This window comes from Grampus griseus, assembly GCF_964374135.1.
Source record: "Grampus griseus genome assembly, chromosome: 2".
NCBI lineage: Eukaryota > Metazoa > Chordata > Mammalia > Artiodactyla > Delphinidae > Grampus > Grampus griseus.
This window is the reverse complement of record NC_139018.1, coordinates 170,170,674-170,195,774: the sequence shown is the minus strand read 5'-3', so window position 1 is coordinate 170,195,774 and position 25,101 is coordinate 170,170,674. Positions and strand designations below refer to the sequence as shown.

The 25,101-nt window shown below is 44.5% G+C and overlaps 1 protein-coding gene across 1 annotated transcript in view; it reads left to right on the top strand.

Moving 5' to 3' along the window:
• The window catches only part of FAM171A1 (family with sequence similarity 171 member A1), a 125,254-nt gene that overhangs the window by 39,409 nt on the left and 60,744 nt on the right, over window positions 1–25,101 (top strand). The window lies entirely within an intron of this gene.

The window sequence follows — 25,101 nt, the reverse complement described above, 5'->3', positions numbered from 1 at the left end:
GGTGATGATGATGATGATGGTGATGATGATGATGATGGTGGTAATGATGAATGATGGTGATGGTGATGGTGATGATGATGGTGATGATGGTGATGATGATGGTGATGATGATGGTGATGATGGTGGTGATGATGATGGTGAGGATGGTGATGATGATGGTGATGATGATGGTGATGATGGTGGTGATGATGATGGTGATGGTGATGATGATGATTGTGATGATGGTGATGATGGTGGTGATGATGGTGAAGATGATGGTGATGATAGTGATGATGATGAATGATGGTGATGGTGATGATGGTGGTGATGATGATGACGATGATGCTGATGTTGATACTGATGGTGATGATGAATTATGATGATACTGATGATTATAAATTATGATGATAGTGATGATGATGAATTATGATGATGGTGATGATGATGATGATGGAGACGATGAAGAATGATGATGATGGCGACAACAACAACACTAGTACCAGCTGACATATACGGAAGGATAGCTACGCGCCAGGCACAACTCTAAATGTTCTGCACTTATCACACCATATAATTTACACACAAAGTGTACAATGGGTTAAATGTTATTACTTCTCCCATTTTTCAGATGGAAAAACCAGGAGAAAGATTAGATAACTCAACCCAGTCACCCAGCTAGTAAATGGCAGAGCTGCATAGCTTCAGAGTAGAACCCAGTCTGCCTTTTTTTATCAGGTGGATTTAATGGGTCTCAGCAGGTCAGGAGAGAAGGAACTTTGGGTGGTGATGGAAACGTCTATATTTGTATGCATTGTGGAGGTAGTTACATGGGTGTGTACCTTTGTTACCATTCACCCAACTGTGCACTTAAGATGGGGTATAATCTAAATTATACCTCTACCAAGTTGGTTGTTTTAAAAAGGGCTGGAGGTATCCTGTTTCCCTAATTCCAAACTGGAGTCTGAGAATTTACTACTGTGATATGAGGACAGGGGAGGCCCATCCACAGCACACACCCTGACTCCAGAAGGAGAGGATAGAGTGATGGCCCAGATGGAGCTGGTTCAGCCCCTCTCCTGCTGCTACGGCCTTGCAGGCTCGGGGCCTGAGACGCAGTCCGGGGGGGCGGGGGGGATGGGGAGCAGGGCATCACATGACCCTGACCTTTCCTCCAGGCAGAGCAGGAAGGCGGGCCATTTGGGGGTCACGCTCCCCTCTGTGGGGTTGGGATGAATTGCCTTGATCTGCCCAGGGATGCGGAAGGGGGCCAGAGTCCCTTGGACTCTTTCCCTGGAAATTACGTGGTATGCACAGAGAACTCCCTGCCACGTTCAGTCTGTGGTGTTGGGTAGCTGGCCAGATGGGCTCAGTAACCATCTGTCTTACACAGTGCGCATGGTTCATGCCCCAAATTATGCTTTTCCCCGTATCGCTGAACTTAAAAAGACTTGCAAATAGGCAACGCTACAAAAGTTCAGATCTACGAGTGCCTAAGTCTACTGTGTTTTTAACAATGTGTGTTTGGTTAATCAGCTAAATTAAAGAATTCTAAAACATGCCAAATGGGTTTCTCTTCTCTTTCTCTTTTTTTTTTTTTTTGCCAATAACAGCAGGATCTCAGTCAGGATGATGGCATGCCTTCAGGCCTATGTTTTTATACCATTGTATGTGGCCTCCGGTTTTGAAGTCCTTTCCAGTGACAGGGTGGCGGTTTGCTACCTGAGACCGTATGATCAGACTCGTAACATCTCACCCCTCCGTGTCAGCGGGCTTTGGCAGTGGGAGTTGGCTTCTCTGCTTCTGATCAGGGAAGCATATTGTCAACAGGAAATATCTGTCAGCGAGACAGAAGCGACTTAGGGCAAGAGCATGGGAGGAGAGGCCAGATCTCTGTGAGTCCTGTCCTGTCCTCAGTCCACAGGGCCGGAGCAATTCCTGCTTGCTCAGAGTGTGGACTCAATGAAATTCTGCTCAGTTCCGGCAGGAAGCAAGTTGCCCTCGTTCAGGAACGGTGGAGACTTGCTTTCCTGAGATCACATGCTCCTGCAAACTCATAAATACATTTTTTTCATTTTTCTCCAAATTCAGGATGACAGTGTGGAGAGTGAGTGGAGTCATCCACCTAGCAGGGCTATCTTCTTCTTTACCCTTACAAGGTTTATTTATTCACCTTAACTTTCCTTTTAGATTGGATGCACTTTATTATAAAAGACTCGGAAATATACAAAAGCACAAAAGTTAAAATCTACACATGCCCAGGTCTCCGGCGTTTTAAAAATGGTCACTTCCTCTACTATACATAGTAAAGTTGATTTGTTGTCCCTTTTTTTTTTTTTTTTCTTGCGGTACGCGGGCCTCTCACTGCTGCGGCCTCTCCCGTTGCGGAGCACAGGCTCCGGAGGCGCAGGCTCAGCGGCCATGGCTCACGGGCCCAGCCGCTCCGCGGCATGTGGGATCTTCCCGGACCGGGGCACGAACCCGTGTCCCCTGCATCGGCAGGCGGACTCTCAACCACTGTGCCACCAGGGAAGCCCAGTAAAGTTGACTTGTGAAAGTTTATCTAGTTGATGCAGAGGCCCCCTGTGGTTTAGATACTGTCGTCTCCAAATTCTTGCTGGGTTGGGTCTTTAGGAGGGAAGCTAAGTGTTAATCTTTGACTCCCGAGGCCCCAGTTAAGGTAGTGAGGAGAGAGAAGTTACAGAAGGGAAAATTTTAGGTCGGGAAAAGGAAGGATTTTCTAGTATCCAAAGCTCTTGGGCCATGGAATAGGCTGCTGCCCTGGGCAGGGAATCCAGGGGCATTTCAGCCACAGATGATGGAAGTCTCCCTCCTGAATCTTTCAGATTCCCTTTCTCCAGCTGCTGATTCCTGGAACAGAGAGAAGGTTCTATGGCTGCAAAGCAGCTCATGCTGTTGAGAGTAGGAGTTCCAACTGTTTCCATGGGGGACGAAACACGTTCTCGTCAAGGGCTGTTCAACTCCAGGACCCCCTGGAGCTGGTTCCCCAGCACCACGCTCTGTTCCTGGCATCCAGGGAGGTACAGAGCTCACGCTAGAATGAACTCGGCACTCTGCTTACTTCATCAAGAGCGGCTCAAAAAGCAAAAAGTGCTGAACTCAGAATAGTATTTGATTTGACACTCTGCTACCAAATGTTTTAAGAAGTCGGAGTTCAATTTGCAGACGGCAATTCTGTGGACCTCTGAGTGGCACAGCCCTCCAGGTGTGGGGCGGCAGGTGAGGGCTCAGAGCATGTGGTGCTCCAGGCCACCCTGCTCTCTCCAGCCCCGCCCCACTGGCTCCAGCCAGAGCAGTCTCCACGCGCCCTTAGCTTCAGCATAGTGTTTTAAAGAAGGGACTCGAAGGCCAAACAGTGTTGGGAACCTCCCCCATGTAACAGCAGACTCACTTCACAGCTCAGCAGCAACATGGCAACGGGGGCTTGGGGTGAGGGTGACAGGTCAGTAGGAGTATCACCTCCACATCTAACCTTGCTTCTTTGGACCTTGAACATTCTTCCCTGTTGTTCTTTCAAGAGCACTTTTATAAGCAGGGGACTCTTTATCTCTTTCTTTGGTGACCTTCTGATCTGGTCAGATTTGAAAGGCAGTTTCTGGTACTTGGATGGTAGGCAGCTTTGGGGGAATAGAAAAAGTGCACCAGACCTAGCAGATGTGAGCCGAGATTTCAGTCTAAGCCCCCAGAGCAGCGTTTTAGAGCTTATTTAAGGGGAGTCCCAGGATAAATGGAGATCCCGCCTTATTGACTATTTCATTTTTAATGGCAAGAGGGAGATCACATCTGTTTAAAGGAGGAAACAAAAGCATTTGCACAGAGAAGGTCACTTCACACAGACTGGAGCCTTCAAATGCCATTCCCTACTTTTGCAGCAAATGGGTCAAAAGTAATTAAAAGGGAATATGGGTTTAATTTTTTTTTCTGTCTCTTCTCTCCATTCTAATTCATTGAAACATTAAATGCAAATGGAAATTTTAGAAATGATACGTTGAGATTATACCTGTGCTGGCAGAAAGCTTGTCTCGTACGATGCTTATAAACATACAAAAGCCTGCTCAGTCTTCATACAGGAATGCTTAGGCTTGGAATTTAAAGTATGTAGCCCATTTCTGAAAAGGAAGGCAATAGTTGTAAATGTGTATTGTTTGGGGACCAGGAGGGACCACGTGGGCTGTACCTGCAGGCAGAGCAGATGATGCTTAGGGCGCCCTCCATCCTGCATCCCTTGGGTTCCCTGTGCTCACTGCTACCTGGGCTCTGTCCCTCCTGGGACTTTTCACTTCCCCCGTCGTTCCTGATGGCTAAGGTCCATCGTGCCGTAGAGCTGCTTTCCAGCCCTGGGAGGTGGAGAGGGAGGGAGAAGATTTCTGGAGGGTCGATGCTGAAACCCAACGGATCTTTATCCAAGAAGAAAGTTTCGTTTCAAAGACAGGCCAGGTGGGGAGTGCTTTTAGAGAGCTTTTAGTATAGGGGGCCGGCAGCTGCTTCTCTGCAGAGCTAGCCTGGGCTGGTCACGGGGTACTGCATGGCTGGGCCACAAGACCAGTCCAGCTTGCCTCTCAACTCTGCCATTTTTAGGGTATTTTTAAGCATTTTAGGTCACACTTGCCCTTACTGTAAGCAGGGGACCTTACCTGCTCTGTGTCCTGAGATTGCTACTAAGATCAAATAACAGAACCTATAACGATAGTTCTTTGGAAACTGTAATATTCCATACATATATAAGGTTTTAAAAAAATCATTTTTATGGTACTATTTCCCACCAAATTCCTCCCTCACCAAACTCGTTCCCTAGATCCACATCCGGCCCCGTGCAGTCATGGCAATAGAAATTGGAAACAGGTCATTCTTTTACATATTCGGTCTTTCAAGGCCAAAAAGAAAATGTAACTACCAAGTACAATTGGTTGGTGGAGCTCAACTTTCTCTTACAGTCAGAATGGTTGGTCCTAGGCCCAGAAGACAACTTTATTTCTGGTGCTTAAGAATAAACCCCAGAGACCTACCAAAGTTTGAGATCAGAATTTAGAAATTAAACATACCTTTTATGTTCTTCTTTCCTCCCAATTGAAGATTCACCCTATCATTAAGCAAAAATAATTTAATGATCACCAAAAGGTTTCTACATTAAAATATTAGCATTTCCTGTGTTTTTAATTAATAAAAGCATAGAAAATACAGATTACCTTCAAGTCCTAAAGCAAGCATTTAGAAGTTAGATTCTTCACTTCCAAAAATTCTGTTTGTTTGTGGATTTAAATTCACATGCTATTGAGTATGTCATTTTAAAGCAATGCTGGGGTTTGTTTTAGGTAGCTTTCAAATTGTTAGTTGTGGGGCTTCCCCGGTGGCACAGTGGTTTAGAGTCCGCCTGCCGATGCAGGGGACACGGGTTCGTGCCCCGGTCCGGGAAGATCCCACATGCCGCGGAGCGGCTGGGCCCGTGAGCCATGGCCGCTGAGCCTGCGCGTCCTGAGCCTGTGCTCCGCAACGGGAGAGGCCACAGCGGTGAGAGGCCCGCGAACCGCAAAAAAAAAAAAAAAAAAAAAAATTGTTAGTTGTGAAAATATAATTACTTGAGTATCAGTTAATACAGTAAATACTACATTAGAAAATAAGGTAAACTTGGTTTCTGCTTACCTCTAATATGTATTCATGTTCAAGTTATCTACATCCATTAATTTATTGTTCACAAATTACATGGTAATAAGGAATGAGCAAGAAAACAGAATGTTCAAAGTTTAAAGTAGGACCAGATTTGCCACAAGAAATAGCTGTTCGTGTTAAGGTTGTATTTGTTTTTTTCAAGTTGAAAAACTAGGGCAGCTTTTGATGGAAATATTGATCAAAATAGGCTTTGTCGAGGTGATTTGTCTGAGCTGTTCCAAATCTTTAAAAACAAACTTTCTGTTTTTAAAAACTATATGTTAGCATATGTTTGTCTATTTATAAGACTTTCTCTTTATCCTCCTAGCATTTATTAACTTTCGCAATGAAGTAACAATTTTGCTTTCTGGCTAATTGCAGTGCACGCCCTTCCTAAGAAAATCCTGTGTGTACTTGGACTGTATACGAGTCGAATGTATTGCTCTTGGATTGTATGCATAGCAAGCACTGTTTTTAAAAGATTAAGGTGTGAATATGGACAGCATGAGAATGATAAAAATGTTTAATTATTTCTAATAATTAAAGGTAAAAGTCTTCATTTCCCCACCTTGCCTCCCTGTTCCTAAAAAAGCACTAAATATTCAACTAGTTTGTTGACTGGAAAGGAAACATCACAACATTGGAAGAATATATTTACATTCTTGTGGTGGTCGATGTTACTGTTTTGGAGTTTTCCTCAAGTGCCTTCCTTTTTTAGGATAAAATCATAACTGTTTAATCCTGTGTGTGCCCTGTTAGCTCAAGCTTTTTAAAACCCCATAGATGTTTTGCAAAGTTCATGGGTTCACTAGGCAAGTGAGTAGGAAGTTGTAGGATTTGTGCTGATTTCACAACTTCCTGAAAAACAAGTCAAAGTTTTTGCCCCATTGAGGATGCATGGATGGTGTCATCCATATACACCTGGGTCAACACATGGGAGCAGGAAATAAGATCACTCAACAGAGACCATCTCAACAGTACACTGGATCCAAGCGTGTGTCTGCACCCACAAAATGTCATAACCCAAAGCCCTGGAAAGGATCACCAGGTCCCACCAGAATTACTGTGGAATGATGGAAAGCCTTGTTCTAGAAAGCTTGCCCTGGCAGAGGTGATCACCACGGTAGATGTTTGCTGAATTTAGTTCTGATAAGAAGGTAGATGTGACTTAATTGAGCAGAAGAATGGGAATCTGGAAGTAATTGCTGGTTCTCTGTGTGCAGGTTGTTGTATTTAGGATGCAATTTTCTGCTACTGCCCTCATTTCTATTTTTTGGGTCGTCCTTGAGAGTCTTCACCCCCAAATTGGGCGATCGTGACCATCAATTTCAAAAGGACATCTCATCCTAAAAAAGCTAAGTAAATGACTCTAAATTTCCCGATATTGCCGACAGGATGATTTAAACATTTTTCTTTTGCACGATTCTAATACTTGAATGTGACTTTTTCAAAGGAGAACCAAAAATACGTTAGCTGTCATAGCCTCAATGAAAGACCTGAACTTAAATCCGTAACTTAAAATCTTTTTGCATCAACTGATTCAGATAAATGTGCTTCTGAGTGTGAAGATGGGGGTGGGTCCTGGCAAGAAATGTCTGTACATTTCTTGCACACGAATGTGAAACCCACGATCATAATATGCGTGGACCGCTCGGGTGGGTCCTTTGCAGGTCACTGTCCAATGCTGTCAGACCGTGCCCTCATGATATATTGAATCTCTTCCACTCAGAGCCTCTGCCCAGGTCTCTCTCCTCACCTGTGTTGAGAAGGGGGCTCAGTTCAAGTTCAGGTGTACTCTTCCTCCTATTTCTGTCCCCACCGTTATGCACCCCACATATGCACCAGCGAGCCTCTCTCTGTGCTCTTGGGACTGGACTTCACCAGGAATCCCCCCATTATTTCTTCTGCCAGCAGTCTCTTTCTGTTGTGGTCCATTTTGCATAGTGTTAACAATTTAATTGCTTCCCTCCCCTGCTCAGAAATCTTCAGTCACCCTGCGCTGTTGAGGGTCTGCAATTGCTCATTCACTGCCTAATACGTGAGGTCCTTTATAGCTGTCACAGAGTCTGGAAGGTAACTTACAGTTCATCAGGTCTGATCTAAGTGCTCTGTTGTGCCTGGCTGACAAACCCTTTTCTCCTCTTGCTGCTGGAGTATTTTCTGTGATGTGGAACATCCTGTTTCTTCATGCATCCGAGACCTTTTAGAAGGTTCTTCGTCATCACGAGCGTAATCCTAACTAATTCGGCACCAATTCTCTGTTCGCGGCTTAGCCTCAGCCAGGAAAACCTTGAGTCATCCACTGCTTGAAAATGTAAATTGTATTATTATTCAGGTGTGGGGGGGCCAACAGGCCAGGAGCTGACTGCCCTCGAAGAGACACTTTGTTATACTCAACAGTTCCCGAGAAGAAGGGGTACATCACCCCACAGGGGGACACATGGGGAAGCACGAGGGACCGTTCGGAGGCAGAGGGACTGAGGGGAAAGCACAGGACAAGAGCCTTTCTTGTGGTTTTCTCGGGAAGGAATGAGTGAAGCAGAGTAAGCAGGCCAGGCAGGGTTAGCATTGTCTAGTTTGAATGATTTCGTAGGCTCTGGGGCATGCGAACTGCCTGTAGTTGTCTGATATCAGGCCCCGGGGAGATTAGAGCAGGTGGATAGTGGCCTGGGGCTGGAATTGAGCCCCATGAAGGAGGTGGGTGTGGGTGTGTGTTCTGGGTGGGTTAGTTTGCATCTGAAGGCAGCTCAAAGGTGGGCCCTCCAAGATAGTACTTTGCTATCACTAGGAATCAACTAGCCTTAGGAATTGCAGTCCCATGAGAGTCAGCAAAGCCCCAAGATGTCAAAGCATCAAAGTACAAAATAAAAAGACATGATTCGTACACCTGCCAACCTGACTGTCCCATCTCAGGTACAGACCAGCTCTGTCACCTTGAATGAGACACTCCAGCTCCTCATGGATGCAGTGGAGATGTAACGGCTATAGCACAGCCAAGAGCTCATTCTTTCTTCCTTGTGGAGGTGAAGCCTCCCACACCTCCTACTACTTTGCCCCCATCCCCAGGTTCGCAGAAGTTTCAGTCACCGGCAGTCTCTCCCTCCCTGATAATGTGCAGGGAAAGTCACCAGCCACGGGCCGCCCTGGAACTTCACTTTAGTCTCTTTCATATGTGGACTTCCCTGCCTACATTTGTATCCTGAACACCTTGGGCCACTGGGGTGCCTTTGGGATGCAGTCATTGGCCCTGCCACTCTTAGAACTTTTGAGTTCTTGGCCTGCGCCAAATGACTATCCCCTGTGCACTCTACACCTGTGACCCATTTGACAGGTGACATTTAATAATGCCTTTGTGAAGGCAGAGCTAAAAATAGCATCGACTTCCAAGTATAAGACAAAGCATGGCAGACCTTCTGTGCTACAACTTGGAAAAATTATCCATCTTACGTTGCAGAATTATTAACCGAGTTGGCTGTGAAGAGCGTGGAACTCTTATTTTTCAAGGCAAGAGCGGAAAATAAAATCCCCTTATTGACATTGATGCCAGTACACGAGCTATGAAAGTTAGAAGGCAAAATGTTGATCCATGTGGCACAAACGAAGAACCAATTCTATAAACGTAAACAGTGTGGAAAATATTGTATGCTGAAGGTCACTGTGGAAAAACATCACAAGGACCAAGTACTCTGTTGTTCAGAAGAGTCCAATTTTTCTTCCCCCTCAGATGAAGCAAGAAAGTTAAATTGTGTTGTGAAAGCTTCTAAATTTCTTAGAAAACCCCTATACATTGGATTTCGTAAATATCGGTGTTAATTAGAACATTATAAGGTTTATCCATTCTATATATAAAAGTTGGCATTGCTAATCCCAACCTCCCACTCCATCCCTCTCCCTCCCCTGTCCCCCAGAACCACAAGTCTGTTCTCTATGTCTATGAGTCTGTTTCTGTTTCATAGATAGGTTCATTTGTGCCATATTTTAGATTCCACATGTAAGTGATGTCAAATGGTATTTGTCTTTCTTTTTCTGATGTACTTCATGAGTATGATAATCTCTAGGTCCATCCATGTTGCTACAAATGGCATTATTTCATTCTTTTCTATGGCCGAGTAGTATTCTGATGTATATATGTACCACATCTTCTTTATCCAGTCATCTGTCAATGGACATTTAGGTTGTTTCCATGTTTTGGCTATTGTGAGCAGTGCTGCGATGAACGTGGGGTGTATCTTTTTGAATTATGGTTTTCTCAGGGTATATGCCCAGGAGTGGGACTGCTGGATCATATGGTAATTCTAGTTTTAGTTTTTTGAGGAACCTCCATACTGTTCTCCATAGTGGCTGCACCAATTTACATTCCCACCAACAGTGCAGGAGGGCTCCCTTTTCTCCACACCCTCCCCTGCATTTAAATAAACATCCTTGAAGAGAGAGTCCACAACCAGGGTAGTCAGTGCCTGGCTCACGGAGTGTGCAGAAACGCAAGAGCCCAGGGAGAATTCATGTTCGGCAGAGAGCCTAACAATGGCTTCTGCCACGCCTCCAGCTCCCTGTCACCTTGGGAATTGTCAGCGGTGGGTGTGAAGGAGAAAGGGAAGCTTCCGTGAACCGTACTCAGCTGTGGTCAGCTCCTTGCATGAACCTTTTCGGGAGGGCTTTTATACACTTCCTGAAGACCCTTGATGATCCTTGTTTCAGAGTCAAATGCTGGGAGAGAGGAAGCTCATTAAGCCCCCACTGTGTGCTATGCTGCATGCCAGCACCTTACCCTTATTGTCTCACGACAGCTCTCTGAGATGGTTATGGGGGGCATCACCCCCATTTTTTTCCAGACAGGAAAACTCCAGTTAAGAGCGCGAAGCAGTAAGTGGAGAGATGAGACTCAAATCCAGGTGGTCAGAGCCCCAAGCCCTGTGCTCTGAAAAGCACAGTCTTTTAATTTTTCTTCCATCGAGAGGCTTTTGGAGGAGGAAGGGCTGTGAGGGGTGGTTTTGAGATTTTGTTTCACCAGGTAAAGTCAGAGGGATACTGGCAAGGAGGCAAGATAAGGAACGACCTTGTGCCCACAGACGCCTTACACACGTCATCCCCGTCCTGCGAATCCTACAATGTTTTCAAGGCAGTTGGAACCCCTGTTTTATGGATGAAGAAATAGAGGCTCAAGGAGGCTGATGGACTTGACTGAGACCACACAGCTCCTAAGCGAGGAGCCTGGCAGCCGACCCCAGATAGGTTGGCTGTGAGCCATGCGTTCTGTACACACTCCCCGGTAGTCAGGTATGTGCACGTGGAAGACCCTGAAGTGCCCTAGATAATTAAGCTGCTTCTGAAACAGGAAAGGAAAAATTTTATGGGTACATAGCATTTTAAAAATATTTTATTTATATTTTTAATTTTTATACAGTTTTTAAAGGTTACTTTCCATTTACAGTTCCGAAAAGAAAATTTTAATAATCGGTTCACTGTAGCTTGTTAAATATCTCTTTCTTTAGAAAGATAACCACTGCTCTCACTACAGCTGCTTCAAGGACCTTTATCTTTCTCTCATGTTCTTCAAGTACCAGCGAGCCTCACACACTTGGGCCATTCACAGCCTTCCAGTGAGCCTCTTCTGCTTGCCTTTTTTGACCCTTTTTTAAATTCTAAAAGTACTTAATGTCAGCTTTCTCCCAGACAGCTCCATTTAGCACTTTCTAACTGGTCTCTTCCTAGAGAGAGAAATGACTTGTTAAAACAGATTTTTTTTAATAATAAACATCTGAAGCCTTCTGATTCAAAAGAAATGCCATGTAATCTTGGTCTTGACCAAGCCCTGGACAGACGTATTAAAAATGCATATCTGGGGCTTCCTTGGTGGCATAGTGGTTGGGAGTCCGCCTGCCGATGCAGGGGACATGGGTTCGTGCCCCGGTCCAGGAAGATCCCACATGCCGTGGAGCGGCTGGGTCCGTGAGCCATGGCCGCTGGGCCTGCGCGTCCGGAGCCTGTGCTCTGCAACGGGAGAGGCCACAACAGTGAGAGGCCCACGTACCGCAAAAAAAAAAAGCATATCTGTAAACATAAGGAGATCTGGAAAGACACACACACACACACACACACACACACACACACACACACACACACACGCAGAATTTTTCCTCCACCAGGTTCCCTTGGCAACCTATCCACAAGCATCTTCCAACACATCTTTAAAGCTTGGTTGAGGTGTGTATGTAAATTTTATAGACGTGCTTAATATTGCTGATTAACTTCATGGTTTCTGGATTCTTCTAAATTCTCTTAAGGGAACTTTTATGCCTCTGTGAAAAGTTTACAATACCAACAAAACTGAAGTCACCTTCAAGTGGTTTCTATGGTAATTTCCTTACAAATACTTGTGGGTCCTCTTTCAATGCAGTATTGCATCATCATTATTCTCTTGTTTAATTGTGAAGGAGATTGTGCGAAGCTTAGAGAAACTTTTACCGTATTTACATTTTCCTGTTGTACTTGTTACGTACTTTCCCATATCTGAGTAAAACGAGGAAATTGTTAGGTTTATATATATGCATTGATTTTTCTGGAAAAGTTCTTTAAAGTTGGAACCACAAATTTTCTTTTTAGCTATGTTGAGCATCATTTTGGTGTTCAATAACTGCTTCAATTCTAATTACTTTTGAACAGTTAAAGCTTTCTTTTATTTTAAATCGGTTTGAATTTTTTTCAGAGGTTTCCCCCAAGACAAGCAGTCATATTTTCATACAGTGCTTTAAAGTGAAATCTACATGATTCCTGCTGCCATTTTTAAAAAACTGGGATTGTGTCAGTGGCATTTGCTGTCAGATAATTTTTTAGGTGAGATCATAGAAACACTGTGAAATTATTTTGCTTGGGAGCACTTGGTTATATACGTAAGTTGTACAGTTCAATCAGGTATATCCAGCAATGGTTTTCAGGTTATCCTGGGATGTTTAACCTAAATAACCCCTTGAATAGTTGCGAGAGTGTAATCACTTTAGAGTTGCTTTTATAGCGTAACCTGTATGTGGACCCAGCCTCAGAAAGTCTCATGTTGTACCAGGCGCAATAACAGAGAATGACTTCTGCCATTTAACTTATTGGTGAATAGATAAACTTAACAGCATCCTTATCCAAAAAGTTGTAGGAGGTTGTTGGTATTTGAGTATTGCATTTTCTATTTCCATTATAGAGGGTTTCATGTGGGGAGAAGAAGGCATCCTGTCACTTGAAAGAGCAGAAGGTCGATGACATACGTGTCATACATGTGTGTATCATGTATCCTGTATGCATTTATCAGAGCTTCTTTAATTGCTGTACTTCTGTGATGAATGTTTATTGTGTATTTCGACATTCTTGGCAACTTGACGATGTTGGTTAGAAAGCGTTGTTAACAAGATGATCATTGGTGTGATCCTCGTACGTCTTACGGGAAGAGGGAGGAATCCACTGATTTATGGCCCCAGGGATCCTAGCAGCCCCGCCAAGACGGAAGTTCATGTCTGGGAGGGACAGACACTAGGGGTTGAGGTGAATGTTCGTGTGCAGAGCCTGCAGAGATAGTGATGGTGAATAAGCTCAAAGCACGTGCCCTGCGGAAGGCGGGCGGCCAGCAGGAGGGCGCCTGGGGACAGCACTCATTGGCTGCTCACACAGGGCTCTCGTCCGTTTTCCAAACTGAAGCTGTGACCATGAGTCACCACGGAGCTGTCTTTTCATGAAGTTCAGGTAGGAGTCAGTTGCCAGAAACTGGAGAACACAGAAAGGCACAAAATGAGATCCTGAGTTCCCAGGGCTGCCGCAGCAAACATATCTCATATGCTTTTTCAAGTGGGTAGAAATTCCAATGGAAGTACGGAGATCACAATCCTCCACTGCAAATGAAGGGACACTTTTACAAGGAAAGCCTCGTGTGGGTGGGAATTCTGTATCAGATATTGTGACCGCAGCTTGATAGAGAGGTTTTAGGGCAGCGCTTGGTACGGTCAAGAGCCAAAGTTGCTTGAATAGAGAACAGGCGCTGAGGGGAGCATCAGTGACGCTAGGAGGGACTAGTGCCAGCACATGTGTCCCCCGACGCTTGCCTGCATCCGTCCCTTCTCTTCTTCACAGAATACCAAACTGAATATTATTTTTAGGATGAAAATACACAAAAATTGCCAAACGCTTTAGTGCAGCTAGAAACTGGGTATAAGGGAGTCCTAGGATGTACAAACTGTAGCAGATTTTTATTGAGCTATATTGTATATTTATTATATATAATAGATAATATATCAATATAAGAATGTCATAATATTTATATAATATCCTGTAGTACACTATATGTTAATTTATATAATACAGAATATAACTAATGTTAGTATATAATGCATGTGATATATTAATACCTAATATAATTATATAATTAATATATAATGTGGTTATTAATATTGATATATTGTTATATAATAACGTATGTATATACTATATTAATATAATTTATTAATAACTAATATTAATAATACATTATATGTTAATACAGATTATATAATGCACAATATTATAGATGATAGCTAATATTATACAATCTATAATATTATAGATAGGTCTTTTTTAGAAAACATAATTTGCTTGAAGGATATGATTCACTAATTTGGGGAAGAAAATAAAATTGAACACTATATAAGATGCGTATGCACTCTATGAGACCAGAGAAAATAAATTATAAGAAAACACTAGTGTAACAAAGTGCATTCTCCTTTCATCAGATTACAAAGCAAGGTAAACCTTTCATGTTTCCAAAAGAAATAAAATAAGTGGATAGAAAGCTGCCCCTTAACATGTTGGGCAGCTCAGGATGTACCTGTAATTGCTGTATAAGGACTGGCAATTCCACGTATACAGATACTGTTAAGTGTTAGCACCAAGTACTATAGGGCAGGATCTCTTAGAGCAAAGTTCTGGTAACATTTTAAAAGTAACCTCCCATTTAGAAAATGTTTTTAAATGAGCAAGTAATTTTTTATATTTTGACTTAGATGGAAATCCGTTGTGACTCCCCTGAATTTGGGTTAAGTATAACTAATTACAGTGCTGGAGGCTCTGAGTCGAGTGACTTGCTTTTCTGCTGCTTTCCCTGGTGGTTGGCAGCCACAGGGGGTCCAGGCAGCTTGGGATAAAATCCTTTGCTTGATCTGCTGGTGGAAATGGACTTTCTTTCCAAAGAGCCCCACGGCCAACCCAGCAAACACCGGGTTCCCAACGAGGTGGGTTGCTGTGGAAACCAACAGCTCTAAACACCAAAAGGAAAGAAAAATATTAAAAGCCCAGAATCAAGGCCAATTTGAGGGAATATAAAAAGGCATGAAGAATGGTCCGAGGGAGCCAAAATCTTCACAGAAAGAAGAAGAAGAAGAAAAAAAGATGGAGCCTACAGGGTTCACTTTCCCTTCCATGATGAGCCAGAGTTTGTTCGAATAGATTTGAAACCAAGGCCCGGAGGCTGTTCAGTCCGCCAGCGAGAGTGGTCCTCTCAGCTGTGCTCCCAGTGACAGCCACAGAGGGCGCTGTGATCCGGAGTAGTATCTGTTAGCAGGTGACTGTTAGATGGAGAATGTTGGTTTTGGAGTCTGCGTGAGAAGTTATGAAATAACTGGATTCTGTCATTTGTAGAAAAATAACTAAAGCCGTGAATTATTAGTTGAAGCTGAAAGGGGAGAAGGCAAGGCATGCTTGCTGCGTGGCCTCCCAGTGTCTACAGGCAGTTCTGTTAAACTGCACCTGTGAAGGATGCACTGCGATTCCTTCCTCTTGGCCCTGCCGTTATGTTTGCTCTAAATTGCTGTGTGGGTGCCTCCTCTCCAACCAGCAGTCTGAAACAGACTCATCGCATTGAGTTCTGAGTCTGTGTCCGATAGAAAGGAGATGACGAGAAGGTCATGCTGGACTAAAAGATAATGTTTAGTGCTCTACCCACCAAGCAGGTGCTCTTCGAAAATGGACTGGTTCGTGCCTGCAGAGTCAAACTCTTCCAACCTGCCAAGAGCAAAGGAGTTCTGAATCCTAGTGGAGGTGTGATGCAAGAAGAGGTCTGAGCCACACACCCACGGGTCCACCCACCATGCTGCAGAATTGGAACCCCTGATGGGGATTGTGGTATTCAGGGTATTCAGAGAAACAGGACCAGTAGGATACACGGACATTTAGGAAGAGATTTATTCTAAGGAATTGGCTCCCATGATTATGGAAACAAGTCCCAAGGTTTATAGGGTGAGTCAGCAAGCTGGATGCCCAGGAGAGCTGATGGTGTAAGTTCTAGTTCAAAGGCTGGCAGGCTTGAGATCCAGGAAGAGCCGAAATTTCAGCTCAAGTCTGAAAGCAGGAAAAAGCTGATGTTCCAGTTCAAAGGCTGGCAGGCAGGAGGAAGTCTCCCTTTACTCTGGGAAAGGTCAGCCTTTTCCTTCTCTTCAGGCCTTCAACTGATTGGACGAGCCCCACCCACATGAGGGAGGCTGAGCTGCTTTGCTTAGTTAAATGTTCATCTCCTCCAGAAACACCCTCCCAGACACACTCAGGATAATGTTTGACCAAACATCTGGGCGCCCTTATGGCCCCGTGAGGTTGACATATACCATTAACCATCACAGATACTGAGAAGGAAGGCCAGGGGGTGGGAGGAGAACCAGGTGGGTGCAGTTTCAAAGAGATGGTCCTCTGTCGTATAGAGTCATCCCAGAACAGCACAGAACCTGAGGGGTGCAACCCACCCCTTCCCACTCCAGCTAGGGAGCTCACAAAACTCCTGTGAGGACGAGGTGCACAGCCATATAAGGAGACTGAGCTGGGACCACCTCGCTGCCCTCCTGCCCTGAGACGGGGCTGCTCACACCGCTGCCCCCAACCAGACGTCTCCTCCCTGCTCCCTCGGTCAGAAAAAGCACCTGCTTCTTTTTTATTATTTTTTTAATTTTATTGAAGTGTAGTTGATTTACAATGTTGTGTTAGTTTCTGGTGTACAGCAAGGTGACTCAGTTATATATATATATATTTTTCAGATTCTTTTCCATTATAGTTATTATTATAAGATATTAAACATAGTTCCCTGTGCTCTACAGTAGGGCCTTGTTGTTAGCACCTGCTTTAGCACCTGCTGTCTTCTAAATCAAAATCCAGCATGAGGGTGGAGCAGATTAGCAGAAGTTAGGTCAGCAAGGCCAAAATCCATTCCTCCATCTTAGCTACCAGGGCGGCTGGGAAAACAAGTCTCTGGCTTCTGCCTCAGACCAAACATGTGATGCAGGAACATACTGAAATCTTCCGAAAATGCTGGGCTGGCCATCAGAGTTCATCTTCCTGTGCTACCCGCCCTTCCAGTCCCAGCTTCAACTTTCTTCTCTTCCAAGAAGCACTCCCCCATTGAATTCAATAAACCATGATCACGGCCAGTATTCATACCGTACATGCTTGTGTAGCCAATGGTACCCCTTTTTAAATTGTTAATATCACCTCTACTTCTCTAGATACTTTCAGATCTTTTTTCTTTGTTAGTTTGTGTTTGTGTTTGTAAACTCCAGACCCTCTTAGTCTCTTTTTTGCTCTATTTTTTTTCCTCTGTCTTATCCAGCTTCAGACTTTTTGCTCTCTGGCACGTGTATTGGTCTTACCTCTCCCCACCCCTACCCCCCAAAAAACTGTAAACTCCTTAAAAACAGTAACCATGTCTTTTTTCTTCTCTTTTTCATCTTCCACAGTCCCTAGTACAATATCAAGCACATAGTAGCTGATCAATAAATATTTTCCGATTAAGTACAATTAATTAGTTATCTGGATTGATCAATGCTCCTCAAATGAATTTTGATAGTTTCTACTTAAAAAAATAATGAGAAAAAAAACCCCAGTAATGATGGGGAGTTCCCTGGTGGTCCAGTAGTTAGGACTCAGAGCTTTCACTGCCGTGGCCCTGGGTTCAGTCCCTGGTGGGGGAACTAAGATCCCGCAAGCCATGCGGCACAGCCAAAACAAAATTAATTAATAGTAATAATAATAAAGCAATAGTGAATAAGAAATCAATGGAACAACAACAAAAAACAGGTATATTTAGGCCATATACCAGATGACACCCAGAAATGCTTGTTAGTTTTAGTAATTCATTCAGCATAGATATTGAGGGCCTATGTGCCAGAGACTATTCTGTGTGCTCGGGATACATGAATAAAGAAGGGAAGAGAAACAGACAAAACAGCTCTCTCAAAGTTTATGTCCCAGAAGAGGCAGACAGTTAATACACATATAAATTAGAAACATGTTAGAATCAAGTGTAACGCATAAAAGAGAAGGCAGAGCATGATAATATCAGAAGTTCAGGGAGACGCTGGGATCGACATTGTAGAGAGGATGGGCAGAATTGTGAAAACGATTGTTTTTACACAATCAGAGAAAATTGAAGATTTGTTGGGTATGAGACAATATAAAGAGGTGGTTCTATAAACTGGGCCTGTTAATGGCATTTGGGCTATTTTTTAAAAAATCCTCATTTGTTGTAAACTGAAGTATTTATGGGGAAATAATGTGACCTAATGTTATGATGTCTGGGATTTGCTTCTAAATGTTTCACAAAAAAAAAAAATGAGGAAGGGAAGGAAAGAATGACGAAAGGAAGGAGGAAAAGGAAGGGGGAGGGGAGGGAGGGAGGGGGAGGGGAGGGAGGGAAGGGAAAATCGGGTGCGGGGAGCACAGATGAGACAAGAATGGTAGAAAGTTGATAGTTGAAGCTTATCAATGCTGGGGGGATCCTCATACTGTTTTTTCTACTTTTATATGTGTTCTAACATTTCCATAATAAAGTTTAAAAGGCATAACTAGCAGTCAGTCAAGGCCTCATTTAAGCAGAGGCTCAGGAGGTGAGGGAGGGAGCCCCGGGGAATGGGTTTGTGGGGGGAGGTTGCCGAGGAAAGAAACAGCCCACAGAGCCTGCCCCCCTTGCAGCTCCTTGAATTGGGGATGGGAGCCGTGTAGGAGCTGAGTCTGGGAGGTAATTTGGCTGTGGGGTGGAGAACACATGGAGCCTGAAAGTCACTGCAGGGGCCTCGAGTCAAGGTCAGATCCAGGCGGGCTGCAGAATCACACTTGACGTGCTTTCCTTGGGAGTTTGTTGAGCCACCCAGATACCCTGGATCTCTTTACTCAGACTCTGAGGTGAGCGTTTGTAATGCATCATCAGTGCCGTCTGGTAGAAGTTTCTGTGTTGGTGGAAATGTTCTCTCTGTGCTGTCCAGTATGAGAGCCACTGGTCACACATGGCGCTTGAGGACTTGAAATGTGCCTAGTGTATTGAAGGAACTCAATTTCTAATTTAATTTCATTTTAATGAATTTAAACTTAAATTGACACTCCCCCCTGTGGCTGGTGGCTCCCACACTGCAGTCTTAGGAGACGGTTAGCCGTTCTCCGGAATTTTCCTCCACGTTGGTCCTAACTCCACGTAAGCAACCAGGTCATTCTCACCTCCAGGTGTCTGTAGCCCCGCCTGCGCCCCCTTGCCTGGCCGGTTCCTGTGCCTCCTTCAGGCCTGAGCTTACGTGACACCTCCTTGAAAGGCCTTCGCAGTTGAAATTTGGCTCTCCTCCATCCTGCTGCCCTGTGGTACCCAGCTTTCCTTGGAGGCATTTTTCCCAGTTTGTAATTATACTTGGTCTTTATTTATTTAATGTCTAAAGCCAAGAGCTCCTCAGCATTGGGGGTCCATTCACCGCTGTCTACCCACATTGTTGGTGTGCAATAAAAACGAGCTGGGATGGAAACAGAGGGAGCAGTCTGAGTGTATGCAGTGCTGAGGACCCAGGTGAGGGGCCTCTAACCCAGCGTGGAGAGCAGTTGGTGAGTTGGGAGCAGTTTCTCGAATAAACCTTAACCAGGGCTTTTAAAGGATGAACAGGCCTTAGCAACAGGAGAGCGAAGATGGACAACGGCATTTCCTTCACAGATGAGAGGTAGCAGCAGGAAGGAGAGTAGGAAACGTAGGGGACAGTGTCGGGCCTGTGGTATGTGGGGATCAGGTGGAACTGGATTGTGGAGGACCTTGGGTGCCTTAAAATGGATCGTGTAGGTCAGGGGTGGGCAGATTTTTCTTTACAGGGCCGAAAGTAAATAGTTCAGGCTGTGCAGGCCTCAGGGCTTTGTCAAAACTTCTAAACTCCACCATTGAAATGCAAAAACGGCCTTGGACGATATGTAAATCACTGGGCGTGGCTGTGTTCCAACAAAACTTTATTTATGCGCACAAATTCAAGTTCCAGGTAATTTTCATTTCACTATTATTCTTTTGAATTTATTTTTCCCCCAATCATTTATAAGTGGAAAAACCATTCTTGGCTATGGACCACACAAAACAGGCAGCTGGCCACATCTGGCCCTCGGCCACATTTGGTGGGGAGAACTGTCGGGTTTGAAGGGGGACAGGAAGTGGTGAGATCAGTATTTCAGGCGGCCCCCTGAAATACTGGCTTCGGTGGGAGCTCAGGGATCAGGTCTTAAGACAGTGGCAATTTCTGTGAAGAGGCTGAACAGCAGTCTGGGTGATAGATTTCCACGGCCTGAGATAAGGCAGTGTTAACAAGGGATGGGAAAGAAAGGCCGGCTTTGAGATCTATATTCCGGTATCAGAATCAGCAGAACTTGGTGATGGATGTTCAGGGTAGAGGGTAAAAGAATAATGTCCCAGCTTCGAATTAGTAATGAGGTGCCCCGTCTCAGCAGGATACATCAGCTGTCATGACCAACAAAGAAACATAGTGCATCTTTTTTTTTTTTAATTGATGTATAGTTGATTTACAAGGTTGTGTTAATTTCTGCTGTACAGCAGTGGTTCAGTCATATATATATATATATACACACACATACGTATATATATTCTTCATATTCTTTTCGATTATGGTTTATTACAGGATATTGAATATAGTTTCCTGTGTTATACAGTAGTAGGGCCTTGTTGCTTATCTATTTTGTATATAGAAGCTTGTATCTGCTAATGCCTAATTTATTAATTTATTATTAAACTCCTAATTTATCCTCCCCCCCTTTCCCCTTTGGTAACCATAAGTCTGTTCTCTATGTCTGTGAGTCTGTTTCTGTTTTGTAGATAAATTCATTTGTGCCATGTTTTGGATTCCACATATAAGTGATATCATCTGGTATCTGTCTTTTTCTGATTTACTTCACTGAGTATGATAATCTCTAGGTCCATCCATCTAGGTTGCTGCAAATGGCATTATTTCATTCTTTTTTTTTTTGCGGTACGGGGACCTCTCACTGTTGTGGCCTCTCCTGTTGCGGAGCACAGGCTCCAGATGCGCAGGCTCAGCAGCCATGGCTCACGGGCGCAGCCACTCCGCGGCATGTAGGATCCTCCCGGACCGGGGCACGAACCCGTGTCCCCTGCATCGGCAGGCGGACTCTCAACCACTGTGCCACCAGGGAAGCCCTATTTCATTCATTTTTATGGCTGAGTAATATTGCATTGTATATGTTGTGTAACACATCTCCTTTATCCATTCATCTGTCGAGGGACACTTAGGTTGCTTCAAAGTCTTGGTTATTGTGAATAGTGCTGCTATGAACATTAGGGTGCGTGTATCTTTTTGAATTAGAGTTTTCTCCAGATATATGCCCAGGAGTAGATCTTAATGCACATTTAGGTCTGTGGCCGTGTATAGGGGCTTCCTTTTATCTGCAAGATGAGATTAATAAATAGTTAATAGTGTTCCACCTCGTCATAAGATCACTCCCCTGGTTGTTATTTAGTGGGAATAATTTTATTTGTTGTTGAATGGATAATATAAGTATTTCTATAAAAATGATACTCCAGTGAGACATTTCTGTGACTTCCACTCAGTTTTGCTGTGAACCTAAAACTACTCTAAAAGATAAAGTCCATTTCTAAAAAAATGAACTAGATATAGAACCACTGAACAAGAGGACTGTTCATGCTGTACTGTCATATGAATAAAGCAAATTGCAAACGTTTTAAAACTATGATACCCCAGTGGTCTGTAATAAGTTCTTAACTACAGTGACATGTTTTCACATCCTAGCACACCAAAAGAAGTAGCTACGTAATCTCTTCCAAGGACTACAATTGCAGAACGTAAACTAGGCTTCCCGTTTTAGAAGCAATTCAAGTGGTAGAACCTAGGACGTTGATTATAGGCGAACTCCTTTCTTGTGTTCATTCACAAATCCTTTAGCTTCTTCCAAACCTCAGCTGCTTTTGCCTTCTCAGCAAACAGTTAAGAGAAAGCAGAAACCTTGTAATCCCAGTTGTTAGTAAATGTTGCGCTGCCATAAGATTACATAGATCATCACTGCAACGCTACAAAGCCACCTTCCCACTTGCCCTGTTTGAGAGGATTTCTGCTACGCGCATGTTAATTCGTTTATAACTTCTCATACCACCTGGGGACAAGGAAGACCCCAGTTCAGTAAGAAAACAAATGCGTGTTTGTACATACTGCAAACGTGCATTAAGATAACAATGGTAAGATTGGAAGGAATCAACTAAGTATGTTTTGTAATGCCATATCCTTGATTTTCATGATGTTGATTTTATCTCTCTTTTGGCAGTTTTCTCCTGTAGTATGAAGTAACCAGGTTCAGTTTCTGTAGCACTTTTTTTCTCTACAAGGTTTTTGGATTTTATTTTTTTTTCTTTCCACAAATGGTTTCATCAATTGGCTTTTTTATTTTTAAGGCATTTTATTTACTTATTTATTGTTGGCTGCGTTGGGTCTTCGTTGTTGCGCGCGGGCTTTCTCTAGTTGTGGTGAGCGGGGGCTACTCTTCGTTGCGGTGCGCAGGCTTCTCACTGCGGTGGCTTCTCTTCTTGTGGAGCATGTGCTCTAGGCGCACGGGCTTCAGTAGTTGTGGCTTGCGGGCTGTAGAGCACAGGCTCAGTAGTTGTGGCACACGGGCTTAGTTGCTCCGCAGCACGTGGGATCTTCCCGGACCAGGTTTCGAACCCGTGTCCCCTGCATTGGCAGGCGGATTCTTAACCACTGCACCACCAGGGTAGCCCCTCTACAAGGTTTTGAGAGATTTATTTGGTGCAGACCTTATATAGCACCAAGGTCTAGGATTCTTTAGGGGTTCCGTACGGTCATCTAGTCAAGAAATGGATTAAGTAAGTGATACAGCCCGAGCCCTTGGACTATTTAATCAGTAGAAATTGAGGAGAGGCCAGCCGAAAAATTCAGGCAAGGTTTTATTGGGGAGGCTGCAGCACGAGGGAGCAGAAACAAGTAATCGGTGCCCTTGCTCACTCCCCGAGGAGGGGTGAACTGGTTCCTTAAATGGGATAACAACAGGGGCAGGTCTCTGGGCCGGGCAGGGCACGTCACTTCGGTGGTCTGCCCACCCCCTTGCTGGTGCTGTGTGCGGGGACCATGCACAGGACGCTGCTTTTGTTCCCGGCCCCTAAGAAGTGGCGGTTGGTTTGTGGCCTTTTGTATGTTATTGTTCATAATTGCCCCAACTGTGCATGCGTGCAGTTACTTTTTATTCCTTTATAGTTTCTTTCTATTCTGTTGCTCAAGGAGACATTTGTCCAGGTGCAGTCATTCTGCTAAAGGGTCCTGGCTCCCAGCCTATCTCATCAGTATGTGAAAAAAGGGTGAGAAAATGATCGACTAAGTGAAATTTGCAGTATTGAAAAGGTTGCTTTCGCATCATAAGATCGCCAGCAAGTTACCAAGGTGGAAGTTCTCGAACCGAAAGAAGTTCTAGTCAGTGTAGTGGCCCCAGTTGGAGAAGAGCTTGGGATGTTGAGTTATTAGCCCCCGAGAAGGATGTCTCATCCCTCCACTTAGTTTCATACCCTTTTCCCCTCCAGCTCTCCTCCCTGTGCCCTGTCCTGGGACCCTTGGACACTGTGACCGAGTGCTCTCGAGCATAGTGACTGGAACAACGTAATGGCACTAGCTTGTGTTCGTAATTATACTGAGATATATGTCGTTATCATCCCCCATTTACAGATGAGGAGACCAAGACCTGGAAACCATAAGTAACTTGCCCAAGGCCATGTGGCTAGAGCCTGGTAGAGCCGAGGGTCAAACCTAGAGTGTGCATGGCCTAGAACACTAGAGCTGCACGCTGGGCAGTTCCCATGGGGCTAGCTTGGACGCCGCCTCCCCTCACTCTCAGGTCGCCCCCAGCCAGCCTTGACCTCCCCAGTGGTCTCTCCACTGAGCCAGCGGGTCTCCAGTGGTTCTTTAAACGTGAGCCTCCCTGCTCACCGGTTCCTTGTCCCACGTCCCTCTCCCAAATCACCAGGAAGGCTTTCAGAACTGAGGCAGCTCACAGTGTATGGCAAGTAGCGCCTCTAAGCGGCTAGTGAACTTAGGTCACTGGCCACCGTTCACTCCCTTCATACCTTAGCAAAGGGGGTTTCTTGGAGCAGAATGCACGGATCGTTCTAGAATATATGTGGAATCAGCATCCCTTCACTGATGTCCACCATGGTCCACCACCATCGGGTTATTACAGAAATCTCTTAACTAGATGCTCGGTCTCCAGTCTTGCCAATCCCTGAGTCCATCCTTCGTCCAAAACCAGGTGTTTCTACGCATAAATTGGATTTCCAGCAAGTTACCAAGGTGGAAGAGCGATAAAGATAAAGAACAATGAAGGATAAAGAACGATCCTTTTAGGTCACTTAGAAAGCCATATCTGATCTGGCCCCTGTGGGCCTCTCGAGCCTTGTCTTTCCCTGGGCTTTGTACCCCTCACACTCCCCCTCCAGCTCTCAGAACCTATTTCCTATTTCCGTTTCTCCAGGAAGCAGGGCTTTCTCTTGCCTCTGGGCCTTTGCACGTGCTGTTCTGTAAGTGCCCCCTTGGTGGCTCCACCACATGCCCCCCGGGCAGAGCACTTACCTGTCTACTCCCTTCCCTTCACCACTGTAGTTGTGCGCAGTTGCTCATGATCCTAGGTGTGGGGTAACAGTTCAATACACATCTCTTGCATGAATAAATGAAAAGTATTCATTCCAGTGTAATTTTTACCGTTAATTTGGAGTCCATTTCCCACATCCGTTTTCTGGTTTTGCCAATACTACTAACTCAACTTCTGCCATCTTTTCAAATGTTTACTTTTAATTTTTTCTTCTTCTGACCTTCTCCACTGTGTGGGTCCTCCCTTTTAAAGGTATTTTTGACTACTTTTCAGTAACGTCTTCATGATTACTAGCACAGCAACCCTGAGCTCTACACATCCGTGTTCACCAGGACCATTGAAGAATTTTGCTGCAAATCTTAGCACCTGCAGGGTCTTTCTGTAGCAGCCCAAGCCTTGCTTAGGCTGTGTTTACCAGCAGCGCTGGGCAGGATAAAAGAGCATTGTGTTTATTTAAAGGGATAGAAATTTTCTCTCAATTATTTGTTCGTGTGAGCCGGGAGGAGCCAGGGGGAAAGCAGTTTGTTATGGGCAGTGGTT